At 42.5% G+C, this 22,763-nt stretch overlaps 1 protein-coding gene across 5 annotated transcripts in view; it reads right to left on the reverse strand.

The window, feature by feature from the left end:
• The window catches only part of PELI1 (pellino E3 ubiquitin protein ligase 1), a 70,924-nt gene that overhangs the window by 19,204 nt on the left and 28,957 nt on the right, over positions 1-22,763 (reverse strand). Inside the window, exon 1 of one of the 5 annotated variants that reach the window (XM_090050542.1) lies at positions 11,121-11,248. The exons of the other annotated variants lie outside the window; for them this stretch is intronic. The gene's annotated coding sequence lies outside the window, so the exon portion shown is untranslated. Of the gene's footprint in view, positions 1-11,120; positions 11,249-22,763 lie in introns of those variants that run through there. 5 annotated transcript variants of the gene reach the window in all.

Below are 22,763 nucleotides of genomic sequence, written 5' to 3' on the forward strand. Positions count from 1 at the left end.
AATAGAATGAACTTCCTGACTACAAGGTGGTCAAGCATTGGAACAAGCTCTATCAGTAGTTCCCAACCTTTTTTTTTGCTGCGACCTGCTGCTGGGAGCGGAGTGCAGTGGCCTGGGAATGGGGGAGCTCCCAGTACACGGTGTGGCTTGTCCTCTGTGTGCAGCACCGTCGGCATCGCCCCCGCAACCCTCATTTGGGTCGCGACCTAAAGTTGGGAACCACTGGGCTACGTAGACAAGCTGTAGAATTGCCTTCCTTGGAATTTTTCAAGAGCAGGTTAGACAGACACTTGTCTAGGATGGTTTAGTCAGGGTTGATCCTGCCATGAGCAGGGAGCTGAAGTAGGTAACCTTGCAAGGTCCCTTCCAGCCCTACTCTCCTATGATTCCTAAGCTCCTAGTATACACCCAGACTATGCTGAGGTAATACAATTCATACCTGTGCACACTGTTTCTACATAAGAGGTCTGTACCAGCAGCTGAAATTCAACTATAGGCAAAGCCCTCGCATTGTGTTTGTCTTTATATTTACTGATTTTAAGACAATTTAAAAAAAAAAAATGCTTAGAGCATCTCGGTGCCTAACTTGCACTTGAAAACAAAACAAAACAAAACAAAACAAAAAACGTTCAATGATGGAACTGCCACAACTTGCAAAGAATCATTTGCATGTTTTAAAAAAGGAATGCTTGTAGACTCTTCAACAGAATTTGCAGTAATTACATCTCAATGAAATCTTCTAATACAAAGAATAATCCTGCTGAAATTTCACATCACTTGAAAATATTGCTTTCTCAGGGTACTGTCATCAGCTAACAGGCTCTGGAATAACATCCTCTAGGCAGTGGATGAAGGCTGTTTTCATGAATTATTTAGAACTAGACAAAATACGTAAGAATTTACCTTCAGGGAACCCTCCTGAACTGGCAGAGAAAGATGCACTGAATTATCTAATAAGCCCCTTTTGCTTCAAGATCCTGAATTTCTATGATCATCTGTATCATACTTTTAAAAATCATTCATAACCAGACAAACACACCACAAAAAAGAAAAAAGGTCAAACAAGAATAAAAGGCAAAAATGACAGAAACAGAAGTCCTAGAAATGTCACATCAAAAAGATCAATCATCTTGGAACATGGACAGTTAAGATCTCAGCACAGGCACAAGGAAGTTTGGTAGCTGTCTTACTGTTCTTCCTTTTGCTGCATAACAATTCCCAAGCTCAGTTACCAGCAATGTTTTGCAAGTAGCCAAACACAGGTGGCACAATACAGGGGATGTCATTGTCAGGAGTCACTATGAAACTCTTTCTTACAAAGCCCACCAGGATCCAAGCCTGGACGTTTTGGACGCACTATAACATCTTATTTGGGCAGGCATTTAGTAAACAAAACTATGGTATGGGGGCTGGTTTATGCTGATGTTCTAGTTTCCTTTTGGTCCTGGGTATGACTGAAAACTGCACCCTCGTCGGGTTTGGGGTCACTGTGGCAGAACTGCTTGTGGTGGAGTAGCCCTCAGAAAGTGCCACCAGGGTCAAAGCCCAGGGAAGGGCAAGTCTGGGGTGCCCTAAACCCCAGCCCCTGATGCCTTGAGGGTTACCCCTTGGTGAGAAAGGCTAGGGGAGCTAACCCCAAAATAAAAGTAAGAACAGAGCCAGACTGTTGACCAGAGTGGACAGCTACACCTGGCTCTCTGGAAAGTCCTCTCTGGTGGATCAGGTAGCTAAGCAGATATGATCATATCCCCAGCTGTAAAGGCAAATAGCAAGAGCTGTGTGGACAGTGCAGGGCATCCATTTGGGTGCTGCAGGACCTGATGGCTGGCCATCCATCCATCCACGCATTTGTCTCCAGACATCTCAATACCATTGTGCCATTGGATTCAGACAGGCCTAGATGACAGAGCAAGGGTGGCTCTGTACAACTTTCCCTCACTTAAATCTAACTGATGTGCAAGTCATGACATCATCTCTAGACCTCCCATAGACACCCTCAAGTCCTACGGTGATGCGAGCGATGGAGCTGATGTGGATACACTGGGAGTTGTAGCTGCAGACCTGCACATGGCAGCTCAGGGCACAAGGTTGCTTTTTACTAGACTGGAACAGCAGTGGAATTTGGCAGCCCCCTGGGTGAATGAGTAGCCCTATTTAGGATCACACTGCTCACCTATGTAGCCTGAGGAAGGGGCTAGAAAAGGTGCCTTAAAACATTGTCTGCTTCACCTTAACCCTGGTCAGAATACCACAGCTCACTTGGATCCCACTATAGTGGTCAAAAATCACACACAATGACAAAAAAGACAAAGATGACACCACAGGCCATTGGTGGTTGGAATGTGCACACACTAATGGACTGCACAATAGCAGATGGATCAGAGAGAACAGCTCTAGTTGGTAGAGAACTGTCCAGGTTCAACATTCAGATAGCAGCCCTGAATGAAACTCGTCTAGCTGAAGGACAATTCATTGAAAAAGGAGTTGGCAACACCTGCTGGAGTGGCTGTAGTAGAGCAACATGAAACTGGTGTTGCGTTTGCCATCAAAACACAGCTAGTCAGCAAGCATACAAACCTCCCAAAGAGAGTGAATGACAGACTCATGCTAATGAGACTCCCACTGTCTGGGCAAAGATGTGCAACTATCATCAGCACCTATGCACCAACCATGACCAACCCAGATGTGATTAAGGACAAATATTATGAAAAATTTGATTTTATCAAATACATTTTATGAGAAATCACAGAAGTGCTGAAGGCAGACAAGCTAATCATCTTCAGTGATTTTAAATGTTAAGAGTTGCAGCAGATCACCAGGCATCACTGGAAAAAGTGGCCTTGGGAAGTGCAACAGCAACAGGCTCCTCCTGCTGAGGAAATGCACCAAACAATTTCCTCATCACCAACGCAGTCTTCCACCTGCCAAGCTGCAACAAGACATCTTGGATGCATCTGTACTCCAAGCACTGGCATCTCACTGATTATATCATCATCAGGAGAAGAGACAGACAGGATGTCAGAGTGACAAAGGCCAGAAATGCAGAATACTGGACTGACCACAGACTCAGATCTCCAAGCTGAATATCCAGATACATCCTAGTAGACTACCACAAGGCAAAAAAAAGTCAAAAAGCTCAATTTCTCCAAACTGAAACAGGAGAATGTGAGACAGGCATTTGCTGAAGAACTGAGCAACCAGCTAGTAACAACTGATGTCTACTCTAATAACATTGAGGGAAACTGGGCATCTTTCAGAGACTCTCTGTACCCAGTTGCATCCTATATCCTTGGTCCCACCACATGTAAAAAAATCAAGACTGGTTTGATGAAAGTGATACTAACACAGGAAGACTACTGAATGAGAAACACTGGCCATAAGGCCTATTTAGAAGACAGCACTTCAACATCTAAGAACGCATCCTTCAACAACATCAAGAGGTTTGTCTAACACAAACTCAGAGATGCAAAACTCATCGCTGAGTAACAAGACAAATGAGAATCAGTCCTACACAGACAGGAATACTATGAGGAATCTCTATGATGCTCTGAAGACAACAACAGTCATCATCATGAACATCTACAATACTGAGTGCTGATGGCACCACACTGTGCAATAACAAAGGAAAGATACTACAAAAATGGGCAGAACACTTCATCGACATCCTCAATCTACAATTCATCTATTAGTGAGGAGGCAATTGATGGACTGTCCCAGACAGACATTAACATATCTCTTTCAATCAATGTCAGAGGATTAGTGCGTGTGAAAGCAATTCACCAGCTGTCAAATGGCAAAGCACCTGGAGCAGATGCCACACCAGCAGAGGTCTAACAAGACTGGCGGCTCACATGTGGCTCTGAAACTGACTGAACTCTTCCAGTTAATGTGAACTCAAGGAACAATACCCAGGAGTACAAGGATGCATCCATTGTCTACTTGTACAAGCAGAAAGGCAATAGATAATCCTGTGACAACCATCAGGTCATCTCCTTGCTGTCAATAGCCAGCAAAATCCGGGTTTGTCTGAGAGTCAATGTGGCTTCAGGAAAGGACACAGAACCACAGACATGATTTTTGCAGCTCATCAACTTCAACAGAAATGCTAGGAACTGAATTCCAACCTGTATATGACTTTCACCAACTTGACAAAAGCATTTGATAGTCAGTTGGGAAGGTCCTTGATAGATCACAGCAAAATTTGGTTACTCAGAGAAATTCACTGCTATGGTTCAGCAATTTCATGATGACATGCTTGTTTGCACTGTGGATGATGAGTCATCTGAACCATTCCCACTCACAAATGGAGTCAAGCAGGGCTGTATACTGGCCCCAACCCTCTTCAGTATGACATCCTCTGCCATGCTTACAGATGCCTTTTGTGACCGTGACACTGGGATTGACATCAGATACTGAACTGATGGCAAACTCTTCCAACTGAGGAGACTACAGGTGAAGACAAAGTTAAAGGAAGAGACTGTTCATGATCTTCTGTTTGCTGATGACTGTTCCCTGAATGCCAAATCAGAGGTTGACATGCAACGAGTATGGACAATTTCTCTACAAAATGTGACATGTTTGGTCTCACAATCAACACTAAGACAACAGAAGTGATACACCAGCCTGCACCAGGAAAGCCTTACGTAGAGTCTACCATCACAGTAAAAGGCCAAACCCTCCAGGCAGTGGAAAAGTTCATTTATCTCAGCAGTGCACTGTCATGTGTAGTTCACATTGATGATGAAACAAATGCCAGAATTGCCAAGGCAAGCATGGCCTTCGGCAGACTATGTGTAAATGTGGGAGAGTGTCAGTCAACAAACAAAACTGAACATCTACAAAGCTACTGTGTTGCCAGTCCGGAAGTATGCATGCAAAACCTGGATGGTGTATGGACACCATGCTGAACCACTTTCACATGGGCTGTCTGAGGAAACTGATGAGGATAAGATGGCAAAACAAGATCCCAGACACTGAGGTTCTCACGCGGGCAGGCATTCCAAGTATCCACACTCTGTTGATGAAATCACAGATGAGATGGGCAGGCCATGTCACTAGGAAGTCAGATGAGCAACTGCCAAAGATCTATGGCTAGCTAAAGGAGGGAAAGGGCTCTTGGGGAGGCCAGAAATGTTTAAGGACTCCCTCAAGTCCTCCTTGAAATGTTTCAGCATTGACTCAGTCTTGAGAAGATCTCGCTTACGATTGTTCCACCTGACAAAGCCTCATCCATACTAGAGTTGCAGCCTATGAGCAGAAGACAACTGCTGAGGCAGAACAGAAGCTCAAACAGCATCTCTCTCACAACAGCAGTATGTCTGCTGTTAACCAAGCAACTCAAAGCAGCATCTTTTGCTCAGCATGCTACAGACAGTTCAAAGCACAATGTGGCTACTCAGGTGGCTCAGAGAAACCAAACCAACCAATGTCATTGCCATCTCAATTTCAAAGGACAACAGTTTCCTTGTTGAGTTGTTCTGTTTCTCCTGTTTTGTACATTATAAGCCACCCTGAGCCTTTGTTAGGTAGGGTGGCATACATCTCAAATAAAATAAATACATATATAAATACTTTGTTGTTAGAGACCTCCTGATCCACCAACTTTGCCCCTAATTTTTCCACTACAAGGAAGCTTCTGTCAGATTTACCATTTGACTCAGTTCAGTCAGTAAAAACAAGAAAACACCTATTATCAAAGCTTAGAGTACTTGGAGGTAACAGTGTTTTAGACCTGCAGCAATTGAGCACACCCATCCTGAAGCTTCCCCAACGTCTTTCAAGGTCCCCTCCTACACATTTCTCTTTGGAAAGTACAGGCAGAATATACTACACAAATAGCAGAGGATAGATGTGGGCTGAAGGTGAAAACTGCTTCTTTCCCACCAATGTTCATGTTACAGTAGCACCTACTGGCCATAACCAGGTCAGGGTCCACTGTGACAGGAACTCTCCATTAAGCCACATACAAGGCTCTTCATGTGTTCCTAGTCAACTGTACAGAACATAGATCTTTTAAATACAAAAATCAGCAACTTGTCTGCATACATTTTTATAAAGTTAGAAGGGAAGATTATTAGACTGTTCAGAGAGCAGGTAACAGTACATAATTTTTTCATTTAAGAGACCTCTGCTTCAGAGACCAAACCATGCAGACATTTTGCCATATGAACAGCTTTACTTGATTTGATGGGATTACTTATGCCAGTAAAAGTAAAGTCACACACCCAAGTATTTGCAAGGCTGGGACCATGACAATTTAGTACTCACTTTTTCTTTTTTGCCAGCTATACTTCAGCATCAGATTCTCAGTTACTTATTTAAGTGCCTTTTCTGATTACATGGTCCCTTGTATACATATTACACTTCCTTGTGGCTACTATTACAAATCTATAGATTCTGAGTGGCATCTGGCTGGTGCATCGCCTTTTGTGAATTCATTCATAAGTCTACACAACAGCTAACTCAAATGCAGCTTTAATAAATACAAACAAAAATGAAAGCTGAAAGGGGGGGGGGAGTTCAACAGGCCTAAGCAGAGGTTCATTAAATACTCTGCTGTGAGCTAAAAATACTAGAATAAAAGTTTCTTTGTAATAAAATTACCGTCATTTTCTAAACACAGAGCCAGCATTATGGGCTGTTAGCAACTGTATTTAGTGCCAAACTGGCCTTTTCTAAAATCCTGCAAATTGAAAAAAAAAAACAACCTTTCACAGTGTATTCATTGACAGAGTGCTTTAAAGAAAAAAAATGCTGATTCAGTAGCAAAAGCAAAACTAACTGGTATCACTGGGTATTGCAGTATTTTCTTTATGTTCTACATCTATAAAGTCTAAAAATCTTTATTTCTATTCCTTAATAATACAAGGACAGCAGATCTGATGCTTGCCAACTGCAAAATTCTATAAAATGTTAATTCTGCATGAAGAAATAATGAAGTCCTCACAAATCTCATTCCTCATTCACTTGGAACAGGGATCTAGATAGGTGCACAAGAAGCAATTCCAGATAAAAATGCAATTATTTTTACATTTACATGTCTGAGACCCTGGACATGTGACATGTCAACACCAGTATAACTCTGTTTTGCAAGCTGATGCAATTGACATTGGTGTCCAGAGTGGACAGATGATCAGGTCTCTCCTGGTAGCTGCTGCAGTTGTTTATTATATATTCTTTCACCATGAAGTGGTGGGGCACCAGTAATTGAGCAAACAGGTACCCTAGGATAAAAGTGGATACAGGATACCTAAAGTAGTATAACTTCCTTAGTGTTGCTTTGCTTTCCACTCAGTAACTCTAGGGAGTTATCAGGGATAACTCTAGACTGGGTTCCCGTAAGCTACACATCAGGTCTCTACTCCGTAAACAATACATGTTATGCTGCTGGAAGTGCCATGTGTCCAGGCTCTCATTCTTTATTCATTTACATTCAAAGATTTTTACTAGTAAAGAAAAAAAAAAAAACAAGTAGGTACAATCTTGCCCTTCAATTTATACATTCAGTTCTGATAAACTAAAATGTATTTGGTCACAACAATAGAGGTGCTTGTATATTACAGAGAAGTATAAAGAGAACTGCATAGTTAGTGATGTAGTTATACCATTAAAATAGAATTAGACCCTCATTTTGCAAAACAAGCGTATGCTTAAATTGACAAATAGTCCCATCAACTTTCACAAGACAATTTGTGTGCTTGAAGTTCATAGGATCAAGAAGCTATGCTTTTCCAATAATTCATGTATACAAGTACAACACTACATTCTCCCTCACATTCCTATCACTCTGAAGCAGGTGTCTTGTTTCCAAGGGCAGATTACTATCCACAAAAGCACACTTGATGTCCCCAGTTTCTGACATTCCTATATTTTTTCAGGTGATACTTTACCTCCTGGACGAGATTACAGACCTGATTTACATTACTGTAACTTCATGGAAGTTGCAGTTACTTCTGAATTCTTGAATAATAGATAGAAGATCGAGGCCCTACCTAGTATGAAAGTTTTTCAATGCATTAGCTTATACTCTTGGCTTTGGGTTCTGTATAAATGATAACAAACCACACTAATTGGAGAGTTAAATTCTAACAACTGATTATTTTCCCCCATTTTTATTGTAATATCTTTCTCAAAAAAAAAAATCACTACAGTACTGTTTTTACTGAAATCATTACCTGGCTTAAACAGTAGGTAACAAACAAACACTATTGTACAAGGCATACATCTATTTAATCTATTGTTTCAGTATTTCTCTGTTTTTTTCTTAAAACAAATACTTGTATCCGCAAACATATTCAGAGCTTTAAATTCTGTGGACTGTATATAGCACCTGGCTATTAAATTACTTGGGGGTCAGTAAGCACAGTACAATGATAAGACTGACTGTTAGGGTGCTGTGATATCAGTAGTAGGAATTCAGCATTCTAAAAAGGAAGACTGTTTTATTTTTTGTCTCCATAATTTTTCATTACTGAAAATAGAGTCAAAGTTCGTTTTGTATTTAAGATCAGTGGTGGTGGATTGGCCTCACACAGTTTAGACGCTGAGAAAGGGAATATACTACATGTTCCATTCCCTCTATGTACATAGCCAACAAAAAAAGCTTTGGAACTCACTGTATGCACAAGATATTTTTATTTTATTTTCAACATTTTTATGACAGAAAACAGAAAAAAAAAAAGTTTGGATACTGAACTAGAAAGGACTGCTCATCCACTGCCATAATGCATACCAAAAATGACAGATGGCTTGATCAAGATCTACCAACTTCTGTGCCTTTAGACTCTGCCAGTATTACCCCTAATAAATGAAGAGCAGAACTAACATATTCTTGGTAAAAATCCTACTGTTAGCAGGCCGTTAATCTTAAAAAAAGCATGGAAGTCAAATCATGAATGGAAGGCCCTAACCTGGTACTGTTTATGAAGGGGAGTAACTTTATGCATGTGAGTCAGTCTACTGTCTTGCACTGAAATATAGATGGTGAAGTGTCAATACAACTGGTCACTTTCATAGAGTTGACAATCAGTGTGGCCTCACCTCCACATTTTGTTCAATTAACGTAAGTACAATACAAGTATTGTCAGTTACTCTTTGAAACTTCATAAACTAGAGAAAGCATGAAGTAATAGTTCTGTCCAATGAACCAAACATTTTAGCAGATGTGCTGCTAATTTACAAACTATGGTAAAAATTTCTGCTACAATACAACAAAAATCAGTTCTCTTTGGGAAAAGGGGGCAAAAAGACACCTATGTATACTAAAATAGAATTTGATTGTGGTTCTACTGACTTGAAATGTTGCACTGAACTGACAACGATGAGATCATAATCTGGCCAACTGTGCTAAACCCACACACAGGAGAAAAAAAATGTTATGTAATAGCCAATGCACCAGCCTAAGAAACTGATAAATCCATTTGCATTTGAAAATATTTACTGGAAAAAAAATTCCAGCATATTTTTCTGTTATGAAAATTAACAGCTGATCCTCCTCTGAGGAAGCCACGATATACTCCCACGGATTATAAACGATATAATTCAGATACCGTGTGTGGGTAGCTGAAAACATCTATCTTCTAGCAAAGGGTGGCTATTTTAAAGCTTCCACTGTGTTATTACCATATAACCTTGTTAGTTGGGAAGTCCTAGCCAGTCCCAAAGTGGGATATTAACTAGTAGTTTAGCCATCCTTGCATCCAGGTCAGTTTTACGATTAATAATACAAACCATAGAATTTTGCACTAAGCCTACAATTGAACTATAGAGCTTTTCCTGCAGCACTAGTGCCAAATGTTGCAAACTTAACTCAGTTAAAATAACTAACTGTGATGAACTGGACTAAAAATTACTCATAAGCTACTTGCGAAGGTTCTTAAATTTTCAGGTTTCATTGTGCTCACGATTTTTAAAGAAATTGGGATAATCTCTCTTTGGAGCAGTCACTCAGACTTAACATAAGCTGTGAAAGTGGTATGTAAACCCGTGATCTAAAGAAATGGTTTGAGAAGCAGAAAGTACATAATGACGACACAACAACTCTCTTCATTAATACAGTACTGCATGTCTACATCTTGGGTTCTACATTTGTATTACAAAGCTACCAGCCAAAAGTACAGCTTCTCTGCTCACACAGTTACCTATGGTTAAAGACCAGCTTCCCAAGGGGCAAAGATCAGGAAGAATCTAATTCTGTGCAGAACAAAGGTCCATTATATGCTGCTCTGAGTTCTCAGTATTGAAATAAGAGAAAGGCACCCAGAAATTTTAGTGTATTATCATCTTAAAAATGTTCTCAGATTTGATGCTAGTATCAAACTTTCATTTCCAACACTAAGGAATTTTGGACAGGGCTCTGGAAAGACTGCCAAAATACAGAAAAAAAAATGATAAAAAAAAAAAATAATAAAAACCTTCACATTTCATTTTAAAACTTTTTTTTTTAAAGTGGATGGAGAATTCAATGGGTTGTGTAACATGGAGATCTACTGTACAATCCACAGAGGTCTAATGTGCAATATATAAGAATATGTGGAGAAAAGAAAAGAACCCACCCACTTTATGGTCTTGAAAACCTTCCTCCCCGCAACTTGCATTTAATGAATAGGCAGTGTACAAGGTTGTTGTTTAGATAACAGATGCTCTTATGACAATAATACATGTTCACATAACCACTTTATACTAATAGATGGAGAAACCAGCAATCTGCCTTATTTTTAAATGTTAATAAAGAAGTTAAATATTTAACAGCTTTCTCTAAAAGACTGTGCTTAGTAATCCTTTCATTAGAGAATACTGTTTCAATCACTTCTCATTCACAAGCTGGAATGCCCAGTAAATACCTTCACATACTTTCAAAGACACAGGCTGTTCACCATTTAATATGCAATTTGAAAGCCTCTTGCTACTTACTTTGGATGGAAAACCTACAAATGCACACCACCATCTCATATTTTGCTGCATCACTTTGAAGAAAAACACTGCTTTGAATTTCTCACAGAAGGCAACACTTTTTTTTTTCTTTTTTACAAGGCTCTCAAATCAACCTGAAGTACAAGACAGAAATGTGACATTAAAACAAAAAAAGAGAGACTGCTGAGACACCACCTCCAGATACTTACCAGCACTTCTTTCTTCTTCCTGTATTTCTCCACAGTATAAAAAGCAGGAGACTAAATCAGCCTTTTAATTAAAATTAGATCCACCAAATTCCAGGCGAATTCTTTATAAACCCTAGCAACTATCAGACAGAGCCTCTGCTCTGTGTGCTTTTACTTAAGCATTTGGTAATGCATGCTAGCTGAGATGGGGGCTGGCTCTGTGTTACGCAAGCAAGGTAAACACATGATGACAGCAGACACCATTGGCTGGTGTCAAAGCTCGCATCTTGCCTGCTCTCCACAAATCAATCAATCTGTGGCCCCAAAAGGAAAAAAAGGAAGTAGAGGGTGTGTTGAACACTATTTTACCAGCCTGACTCCCAGCAGTTCTCTTGGATTAGTCTCAGAGACACACTGTTCTATTTCCTTGTCAGCCTGCCTTACATAACTGTACCAATACATGCTACATACTGTGGCCTTCAAAAAAAAATTAGAACTTATTAGCCCAACTAGCTTTCCTTGCCCCCAACAGCAAAAATAATTCCCCAATACAGCAGACATTAAGATAGCAAAGGTGAAAACTCCTGAGGCACAGCCACTGCTGAGATCTGAATGAGGCATATTATGACCATACCTGCTCTAAACACATCTGCAGATACCAGTTGTGCTTATTCTCTTTCAAACATGCAACTCCTCTGATCAGCAACTTTTCAGCAGTTCGTTCCTACAGATTATGTTTGAAAAGAAGGAATCTGTACATACCAGGTCAGCTTCTGATCTCATTCCTTTTTATTTCACTAAAGTTAAGGCCACTTCAGTTTAACCAATTAGCTTAATTTGTTATTATCTTGCATCTCCCCATGCCTACACTGCCAGATGGGTCACAAATCGGCTGAAGGGCCGCACCCAGAGAGTGGTGGTGGATGGGTCTTTTTCGACCAGGAGAGATGTGGGCAGTGGGGTCCCCCAGGGCTTGGTCCTCAGGCCCACACTGTTCAACATCTTCACCTGCAGCTTGGACAAGGGGGTGAAAAGCACCTTGTTCAAATTCATGGATGACACTAAGATGTGGGGAGAAGTGGGCACGCTAGAGGAGAGAGACAGGCTGCAACTAGATTTAGACAGGTTACAGGCGTGGGCGGATGAGAACAGGATGGGCTTCAATACCGACAAGTGCAAGGTACTGCAACTGGGGAGGAAGAACCAGCACCATACTTGCAGGCTGGGGAACTCCCTTCTAGTCAGCACAGAGGCAGAAAAGGATCTTGGCATCATTATTGATGCTAAAATGAACATGGGCTGCCAATGTGAGGACGCGGTCAGGAAGGCCAACCGCAGCTTGTCATGGAACCACAGATGTATCACGAGCCGGTCCAAGGAGGTGATCCTCCCCCTCTGTTACACTGGTCAGGCCACAGTTGGACTACTGCGACCAGTTCTGGGCACCACACTTCAGAAGGGATGTGGACAGCATCAAGAGGGTCCAGAAGAAGGCCACTCGCATGATCGGGGCAGCAACGCAGGCCCTACGAGGAGAGGCTATGGGACCTGAACCTGTTCAGCCTTCACAAGAGAAGGCTGAGGGGGGATTTGGTGGCCATCTACAAACCAGACAAGGGAGACCAGCAGGCTATGGGAGAGTCCCTGTTTCCCCAAGCACTACCAGGAGTAACAAGGAATAACAGCCATAAGTTGATGGAGAGTAGATTCAGGCTAGATATCAGGAGGCACTACTTCACAGTCAGGGTGGCTAGGATCTGGAACCAACTTCCAAGGGAAGTGGTGCTCACTTCTACCCTGGGGGTCTTCAAAAGGAGGCTCGATAATCACCTAGCCAGGGTCGTTTGACCCCAGCATCCTTTCCTACCCATGGCAGGGGGTCGCACTTGATGATCTGTTCAGGTCCCTTCTGACCCCATCAACTATGAAACCATCTTTGTGGTCATCTACACCTAACAAAGGAACTAGGGGACAAACGTCAGAGGGGAGAGCAACAAGGTGGTGGGGGTCTGCTACAGGAGGTTTGGGCCAACAGAAATCTCATGAGGTTCAACAAGGACAAATGCAAAGTCCTGCACTTAGGAGAGAAAAACCCCATGCAGTGCTACAGCCTGGGGACTGACTGGATAAGCTGCAGCTCTGCAGAAAACGACCTGGGGTTACAGTGGACAAGAAGATGGATATGAGTCAGCAATATGACCTTGCTGGAAAAAAGGCTAATGGCATACTGGGCTGCATTAGTAGGAGCATTGCCAGCAGACAGAGGGAAGTGATTATTCTCTCTATTCTGCACTGGTGAGGCCACATCTGGAGTATTGTGTACAGTTTTGGGCCTCCCACTACAGAAAGGATGTGGACAAGTTGGAAAGAGTCCAGTGGAGATCGGTGAAAATGGTTCGGGGGCTGGGACACATGACTTATGAAGAGAGGCTGAGGGAACTGGGCTTATTTAGTCTGCAGAAGAGAAGACTGAGGCGGGCCATAATAGCAGACTTAAATTATCTAAAATGGGGGTGCCAAAGAGGATGGATCTAGACTGTTCTCAGTGGTGGCAGATGACAGAACAAGGAGCAACTGTCTCAAGTTGCAGGAAGGAAGTTTAGGTTAGATATTAGGAAAAACTGTCACTAGGAGGGTGGTGAAGGACTGGAAGAGGTTACCTAGAGAGGTGGTGGAATCTCCATCCTTAGAGGTTTTTAAAACAGCTAGACAAAGTCTTGGCTGGGCTAATATAGTTGGGGGTGGTCCTACTTTGAGCAGGGGGTTGGACTACATGACCTCCTGAAGTCTTTTCCAACCCTAATTTTCTATGATTTTAAGTGTAATAGACTGCCAACCAAATCAAAATGGTAGCATCTAGCACTTACTTTGCAGTCACTTTACTCAAGTGTAAACGACAATGCAAGATGCCAGATAGTGGTGAAGATTTAAACCCTATGGGTTAGTTGGATTTGCAGAGTGAGAGTTGGAGCGCAGACAGACATAACTGAACTGTTCCAAAACATCACTGATTTGGAACTGGTTCACAACTCTCTGAAAATACTCTGTGGCTCCAACACCAGACAGCAGGAGTGCACAACCAGCCCAGCTTGCCTCACAGTGGGTGAGGGGAAAAAGATTGCACTTGTGCTTCAAGTCCCAGGGGGTGAGTGACCTGTGGCCGGGGGCATTTTGTCACGTTTCTGCTTTCACTTGTTTTTTAAGCATAAGTTCAATAAACTGAAGCAGGCTACAAAGGACTGAAGCCTGATTTGGGGGGAGAAAGAAAGTGCCTGGATGCCTACTTTTTGGTTCCTAGGGGCGGTGAAGGGGGCATGATGATAAGCTTAGGGTGCATAAGAATGAGGGCACTGCTGGTTGTTAGAAAAATACCATTTACTGAACAAGCAGTGCAAGGGTAAGAAATATACAAAGAGGGGGAGAAGGGGGGAGGGGAGGAGAAAGGGAAGGGCGGAGCAATGCCTGCAGAGCTGACCAGGCTGATGTCACTGAACTTAGGGCACACGTCTACATGTATTGCCATGGCGACACTGTTACTGCACCATGTGCAGGAAAGAGCACTGGGGTTAGATGACCCCAGCCAGATCCATGTCTAGCCTCCTCTTAAAGACCTCCAAGGTAGGGGAGAGCACCACCTCCCTTGGAACCCATTCCAGCTTCACCTCCCTTGGAACCCATTCCAGTTGCCGGAATAAGGTCTTCCAGATATCCAACCTAAATCTGCTGTCCATCAGTATGTGGTCGTTATTCCCAACTATTCCAAGGGGTGCCCTGGTAGACAGAGCATCTCTTATTCCTTGCTGCTCCCCCCCGCAATGAATTTGTAGGTGGCAACAAGATCACCTCACAGCCTTCCCTTGCAGAGGCTAAAGAGCTCCAGGTCCCTCAATCTCTCCTCATAGGGCTTTGCCTATACGGCCCCTAACCACATACGAGTGGCCTCTGAATCCTCTCAAGGTTGTCCACATCCCTCTTGAATTGTGGTGCCCAAAACTGGACACAGTACTGCAACTGCAGCCTGATCAATGCCGCATAGAGGGGACGTATCACTTCCCTGGACCTGTTCTTCATGCACGATTTTACACTTAGGCCTGATTTATACATAGAACAGCTTTACACAGTTATTGTACTGCTTTGGTCTGGGCTGAAGTTTGTTTCAAAAAAATAAAACACACAACTGTACCACCTCAGCCTGCAATATTCAGCAGTTCCAACATAAAGAAACTTTATATAGGTATTGCTTATCTATGGCAGTAATATAGGTCCCTCTATACTGGTATAATTGTGTCCACACAGGGATTTATTAATTTTCAGCTGCACTGTTTTTAAACTGATATATTGTATTTACTCAAATCCAAGACAAGATCCCATTCCCCCCCATTTAACATGGGGGGGGGGGCTCATCTTGGATTCAAGTACAAGTGTGATGAGGGAAAGTGACTGTTGTGACTCTGCTCCTGCCTCCTCAATCCCTACACCCCATGTGGCTGCTTACCCTGCAGCTCTGGCCCTGCTCTAGCCCAGGGCATGGAACACATGGTTTCTCTAGCCCTAGTCCAGCCATGCAGTAGAGCTGCTGCCATTGCAACCACTGCTTCATGGCCTGGCTGGAGCCAGAGCAACCATGTGTTCTATGCCCCATGTCGGAATGGCGCTAGAGTCAGAGGGTCAAGTGGCACCAGAGGTCCAGGGGCTTCGGGGAGCAGAGGCTGAGGGAAGGGCAACGGTTGGGGGGGGGGGGGGGGCGGGGACAGGGACAGGCAACTGGGGCCAGGCCACTCAACTCCCCCACTGCCTGACCGTCACTACTTGCCCTGCTGCAGCCATGGTGAGGATAAATTCGAGATGCTCCCCCAATAATTAATTTATATACATGGCAAATTGTAACAAATTTATTTTGGGGGTCATCTTAAACTCAGTCATCTTGGATTCAGGTAAATATGGTAATTAAAGTGGTATGAGAACTGTTTTAAATCCAAGGGTAGATTTAATTTGGCACACACTAAAATGAAGCTGTCAGTAGCACTGATTATAGTCTGGCTTAACACAGTTGTGGGTACACCTACATAATGGAGACATACCCAAGTAAACTGTGGTACTGGTAGCAGTCTTGCTGTGGGAATCAAGAGCTCAGCATAGCCATCTGCTTTGTTAAGAAGCAGGGTAACATAGGCAGCACAGAGCTTCATGTTGCCAAAGTTAAATGCCTACCAGAACCCTAATTAGCTGGTTTAAAGCTATAAGCCTGGTACCGCTACAGGCCTGCAACAGCAGCGCACACATACTATGTTCTATAACTTTACTTCCCACTAACTGTAACAACAGTGGCCTTTACTTCCTTCTCCCCACCCCTTTCAGTCCAAACACAGGCCTGGAGGGGTCAGAGTCCAGGCTCCTTTTTTCACAGGTGTCAGCTGATACAATCCCATTCATTAACTGTTCAAGAGTAGCTTAATTTTCCAGCCCAGCTACTTCCGAGAGGCTATTCCAGGATATTACTCCTTTCCTAGACAACTTTTCCCTTTCCCAGCCAAATATATTTATTCAGTGCCAGTTTATTCCTATTTGGTATTGTGCCAACATTATCATTATTCTACAGTAAAGCAGCACAGGAATTTTTACTCCACCTGCTAGACGAGAAACTGGACTCACTCCTACCACTACACCAGCAGTTCTGGACTCTTCCCTAAGCAAAAAGAATTGCTGCCAATCATGCCAGACTCTGCAGGTTGTTTGCTGCAAGGACAATGGAGTACCTTTCCCTGCAAAGTACTGCACCAAATTTCACAAAGTGGAGTATAAGCAAAATAAATGGTCCTTTCCTTGAAGTTGTACAACCATTCCCTTTTGTGTTCTTTGACATGGTAACACTAGTACCTAGCTCCTGGGGAAAATCTGCTTGGTTAACTTATGAAGATGTGCATGACATTCAGTTGTGAGCTTTCATTTCAAGGGTACCTAATTTATAGACACTGCATTTAAATGGAAAACACCTCGTAGATGTGAACCAAGTACAAATGAATGCAGCAATATCCTTTCTGGTGCACCGGCAGCTAGAAACAAATCTCTGGGAGGGATGGGTTCTCTTTTTATCCAACCATTAATCTCACTGGAGTGTTAACTCTCAGCTTTCAGCAAAACAAATAGGTGAAAAGTAAAAGACAAATCCAAAGCGCATAGGAATTTGGAGTTCTTGCATGGCACGAAACCCACAGGAAAGTGGTGCCAGAGTGAGAAGCACCAGAAGCCAATGACCAGGGAAGTTTGAGTGTGAATACTTGTTTAGGAGAGGAGCAGAGAGCCTTGGCTGCCCTGTGAGAGGGTTCATTAATGTTAGTGAGTGAAGGCTGTGTATGTTTTGGGCTTGGTGGTCTAGGTTCTGTTTGGCTGCCATTTAGCAAGGTTGTTTATGGCCAGTGTGATAACAGTAGGAACAAGGAGACAAATAAGGAGGCAATGTTTGCTTGATTGTATGCTAGCCAGAGAGCCAGCAACACCAGAACAACAACAACAAAAAATATCAACAAGACAGGAGTTTGCCCCAGCTGCTTCTTAACCTTCCTTCACTGTAAGATTACTGAATAGAAGCAGGCAAAAGAGGAAAAAGGAATTTCTAAAAGGGAAACAGGAGCAGAACTGGGAGAAGGCAGAAGAAAATTCAACTATATTGAAGATATTGTAATGCCAAAGCCACTGCCAAAGCCTCTTCCACATGCATCTGTACAAGCTCTGTCTAGGGAAGTGAAGGAGGTAGAGACCTCTAAGGCTCTCGAACAGGTTGAGGGGATTACAACCTCCATGTTCCTGCCAATGACAGCCAGGTCTGGGAGTGTTTATGGCATGAAAGGTGGCTCCTGGTGGATTCCCTCAGGAACTAGGCAAGGGAGTGGCAGGACATGTTGATGAGGCTCAAAACCATCTGTGAGCATGAGGAGATCCCCAGGATCATGGAAGAGGGATAGCCAGAAGACAATCAAAGACAAAGATGACCTGAACTTTCAGGAAGGTGCAAATTGGCAGGTAGTCACTTCTAGCAACAGACAGTTTTTTTGAGACATGGTGGCTGCTCAGCTAGAGGGGGATCCGGGAACAGACCATTCAGTCTGACCTCAATACCTGGTAAGATTATGGAGCAGGTAATCAAGGTCTGTGTTTCTAAGCACTTGAAAAACAAAGTGACCAGGAACAGCAAGCATGGCTTGAGCAAGTTATGCCTGACCAACCTGATTTCCTTCCATGACAGACTTTATAGATTGTTGGGAGGCAAGGGGGTCAGGACCAACGGATGTGACATGACTTAAGCATGGTCTCCCACAACATTCTCATTAACAAGCTAAGAAAATACAGACTAGATTAAAGTACTACAAGGTGGATACATGCTTAGTTGCATCATTGTGCTCAACAAGCAGTAATCAATGATCTGAGGTCTACTTGGGAGAAGGCATCAAGCAGGGGTCCCCAGGATCCAGATGTCTTGGGTCCTATGTTATTTAATATCTTAATTATTTAGATCATGGGACTGAACATACACTTAGCAAAATTTGCAGATGACACCAACTTGGGTAGATCTTTAGACATTCTGGAGGGTAGGGTTAAATCCAGAACAACCTGGATAAACTGGAAAAGTGATCTGAATATAATCAATTAAATGAAATTCAATAAGGACAAGTGCAAAATCCTGCACTTTGGATGAAACAGTTGTATGTACAAATATACAAACAGACTGAGCAATGACTGGCTAGGCTGCAGCACAGCAGAAAAGGATCTGTAGGTTATACAGGAGACCATAAGATGAATATGAGCCAACACCACACTCTTGTTGCAAACAGAGTCAATAATATACAGGGCTGTTTTAACAGAAGCATCACTTCCAAATGAAGCAAAGTGATTCCCCTACTCTATTCGGCACTGGTAACACCTCACTTGGGATACCATGTCCAGTTTTGGACCCCTGCTTCAAGAAAGATGTGGGCAAATTAATAGAGTCCAATGGAAAACAAGCAACATTGTATTAAGAGGCCTGAGAAACAATACATGAGAAAAGACTGAAAGAACTAGGATTATTTAGTCTGAAAAAGATTAGACTGAAGATTCATCTGACAAGTCCGAAGGCTGGGGAACTGGCTCTGTGGTAGGACCCAGAGAGTGATAGTTGATGGAACCAAGTCAACACATTGCACGGTGACCAGCAGTGTCCCCCAGTGTTCAATATTCGAACCAGTGCTCTTTAATATATTAATAAATGATCTAGATCAGGGGTGCCCAACCTTTTTGAATGTGGGGCCAGATCACAAACTTTTTATCACCCAGTGGGTCGGCAAGCCAGATTCAAAGACCTCACAGGAAGTGGCATCACATCAGGAAGTGATGTCACGTGACCTTTGACACCAATGAAGGTCTCAAGAATATATGAAAGGGTCATGAGCAAACTTTAAAAATGGGTTTTCCTTTAAAGGAGAAAAACATATAACTGTGGCTTTTCTCTTATGGGCTGACAGAGTTCCAGCCTGCAAGGGGCTACTTAGGCACCCCCCCCATACCCCATACACTGGGGCACTCGGGTCTGGAGGCAGGAGCAGTGAGGAACACTGGGTCAGGACTGTGAAAGGCAGGGACCCCCCTGACACACAGGAGAAGAAGCAATGATCTTAACTAACAGTTAACTAACAGTTGAAAAAAAATTAAGTCGGATATTATGAAGAGCTCTCTCACTATGAGGCTGGTTAAGTATCAGATCAGGCTACTCCTTGGACAGTTTCAAGAAGTTAGACACTTGACTGGGATGGTTTAGATAAAGATGATCCTGCTTTGAGCAACAGGTTGGACTAAGATGACTTCCTGAGGTTCTATGAATAATTCTAAGAAGAGAGGGAACATGAAGCGACAGGAAGGAGCAAGAAACTGAAACAAAAGGGCAGAACCTGAAGTTGTCCTAAGGAATCATTTTAGAATGTAGTCTTAAAGGGGAACAGGGATAAAAGTACTCAGAGAAATAATAAAGAATGGTAATGATGAAAAAGGTGGCAGATAGAGAAGAGGATATTCTAAAGCAGGGGCAGGCAATTATTTTGGAAAGACGGCCACTTACTGAGTTTTGGCAAGCCATCGAGGGCTGCATGACAGGCAGCCAGGGGCAGCTAAATATTAATTTTCTAAATTTTTTAGGGGCCCCGGGAGCCAGATAGAATGGCCTGGTGGGCCACATCCAGCCTGCGGGCTGCATTTTGCCTACTCCTGTTCTAAAGCTCTCTGCACACGTTCAAGCCTGTTACCACCAAGTAAACAATGCAACTTTGACTGAAGACACTGACTCCAGACCTAGGGCACCACTCAGAACCTGTAAAAGTCTCACTGTTAAGTTACTGTGAAAAAAGGCCTTTGTCCTTTGTTTCCTACGCACCTCTTTTAGGTACAGCAGGACCTGAACATCAATAGATGTTTTAACATCATAGTAGTTTACCTTATATCCATACCATAGGTCATATATTATAATTAAAAACAAACAAAACCAGAATTTGGTCTACTCTACTGAATGATTTCCATACCTTTGTATTAGATATATTCAGGCTTTTTTAATACCCTGGAAGTATACAGATGCCTTGATAGTCTATGTAGTAGAGAGGAAGCAAGAATAGAGTAGAGAGTAGGCAAGTCTTAAGTGACATTCTGATTTCCATTATCTTTCTAATTCTTAAGCAAGAGACCCAGGAGAGAGCTTAGCTTCACCCATAATGTAACACCTTAAGCATGAACTGAGGAACTCATAACCATCCTTTAGCTTCCTCCTAGTGGCACTATTAACCACCAAATACAATTCTGTAGGAAAAACACTTCTCTCTAGAATCCACAGGCATACTTAAGACTACTAGTGCTAGAGAAAAAAAAAAGTTAATTCTAGTCAAACAGCTCTATAAAAAAAGAAAAGTAAATCTGAAGTGAAACCATTTTATTATCTTAAGGGGTCACTAATGACCACTGGTCCACAGTACTGTTCAAGGCCTCTATATCAGGAAAAAAAACTCTGTACCTTAAGAGACTTTAATCCACATCACCCTGAAGTAATGCAGTCCCTATTACAAGGCAGAGACTTCCCTTCATTGGCCGTGCACCAGAATCAGAATGCTTCCCACATGTTTCTCAATGGCTGTCAGAATAGGCCCTCCTTCTCAGATGGGACCTTGCCAACGTCAAGCTCTTACTGTGTGAAGTTAGGAGTTTGTACATGTAAGTGGACCACAAAAAAAGACATTGATTCTCATAGGAAACAGGAAGGGCAGGGCTTATGTCAGAGAATTCCGGGTACCATATAATCTTTTGAACTGGCGGGGAACATGGTGTTACTGTTAGTCCCTTTTGGCAATTTCTTTAGGTATTTGTTCACAAAAGAAAAAAAAATAATCATGGGGGGGGGAGGGGAAGGAGTATAAACCCAGATGAGAATCTCCTAGGAGTACAAGAGAGTTCCCACCCAGAGATCTACTCAACAGCTGAAATCTACTTTCCTCTTCATTGTACAACAGGAACTACCGGGAAACCCCTATTCTGGAAATCTGCAATAGATGAAACACTTGCTGGAGAGTAAACTGGTGTTCTCCCCAACCGATTAGGGCTCACCTGGGCAGCTTGAGGCTTTCAAGGTCACAGAGTGCCACAAGTTTCCTGTCCACCTGGGCATAAGCTCTTTGTCTCCCTCTCATCTACACTCACACCCAGCCCCGAAAATCATTCAGTCAAGCTACCATAGTGTCATTGCCTATTTGGGTTCTGAATACATTGCTAACCAAGGATTAAAAAACAAAATATTCTTGCCATGTTGTACCAATACCATGCCACTCTGCTATGGTCCCTAATAACTTAAGAAAAGGTTTCTCTGTCAAATTAAAGTACATGAACTATCTAATGGGTACTCATGCTGGAGTGTTATACCCAAGTTGATCACTGTTCAAACATGGCAGTCCAAAGGAAACTCACTTAAATAAAGAAATCATCATCAATCCCCTGAACTATGGTTTGAAGGGACATGCCAGCTTAACATCCCAGACTGCAAAAAGACCATTGTCTTGGGGAAGGCAATGCCCAAAGAGGCCACACACAGAAAAACAACAGGATCAAGTTAATGAGAGCTGCAAACGAGCACCTACTCAGACCAGCTGCTTTTGAGACTCAGAATTTGAGGTTTCCTCAATACCTGGAAAAAATATTGTCAAGGACTTTGTAGTTTTGCTGATGAACCATAGGAATTTGTAAAAAGTTCTAAGACAAATATGGTATCTGCAGTTCAATGAATACAAATATTCCAAGACATCCTACTTGTTAGTCGAGTAAACTACACAAAACTTGGAACATAATGGATCCCAAAGAAGCAACTAATACATTACTTAAGCCACTCCAGCTACCCTAAACATAGAGACAGAAAGAAGTCCAATTCAAATCACTTTCAAGCTTTGGTCTCTTTATCAGAATAACTTGAAAGATGGCTTTCTGACCCATTTTTCTACTTTAGTAGCTGTATCTGCATTATTTGAAATTTTGAACATTTCTGTTTTTAAAGACCTAAAAATCCCTGATCAGGCTAAAAAAAAAAAAGAAAAAGACCAGGCACAAAACAAGTCTGCAGAAAAATCTTAAATTACTGCTGCACCACTAATTATAACCTAAAACATT

This window comes from Crocodylus siamensis, chromosome 1 (genome assembly GCF_052110815.1).
Source record: "Crocodylus siamensis isolate JL-2025a chromosome 1, ASM5211081v1, whole genome shotgun sequence".
NCBI lineage: Eukaryota > Metazoa > Chordata > Crocodylia > Crocodylidae > Crocodylus > Crocodylus siamensis.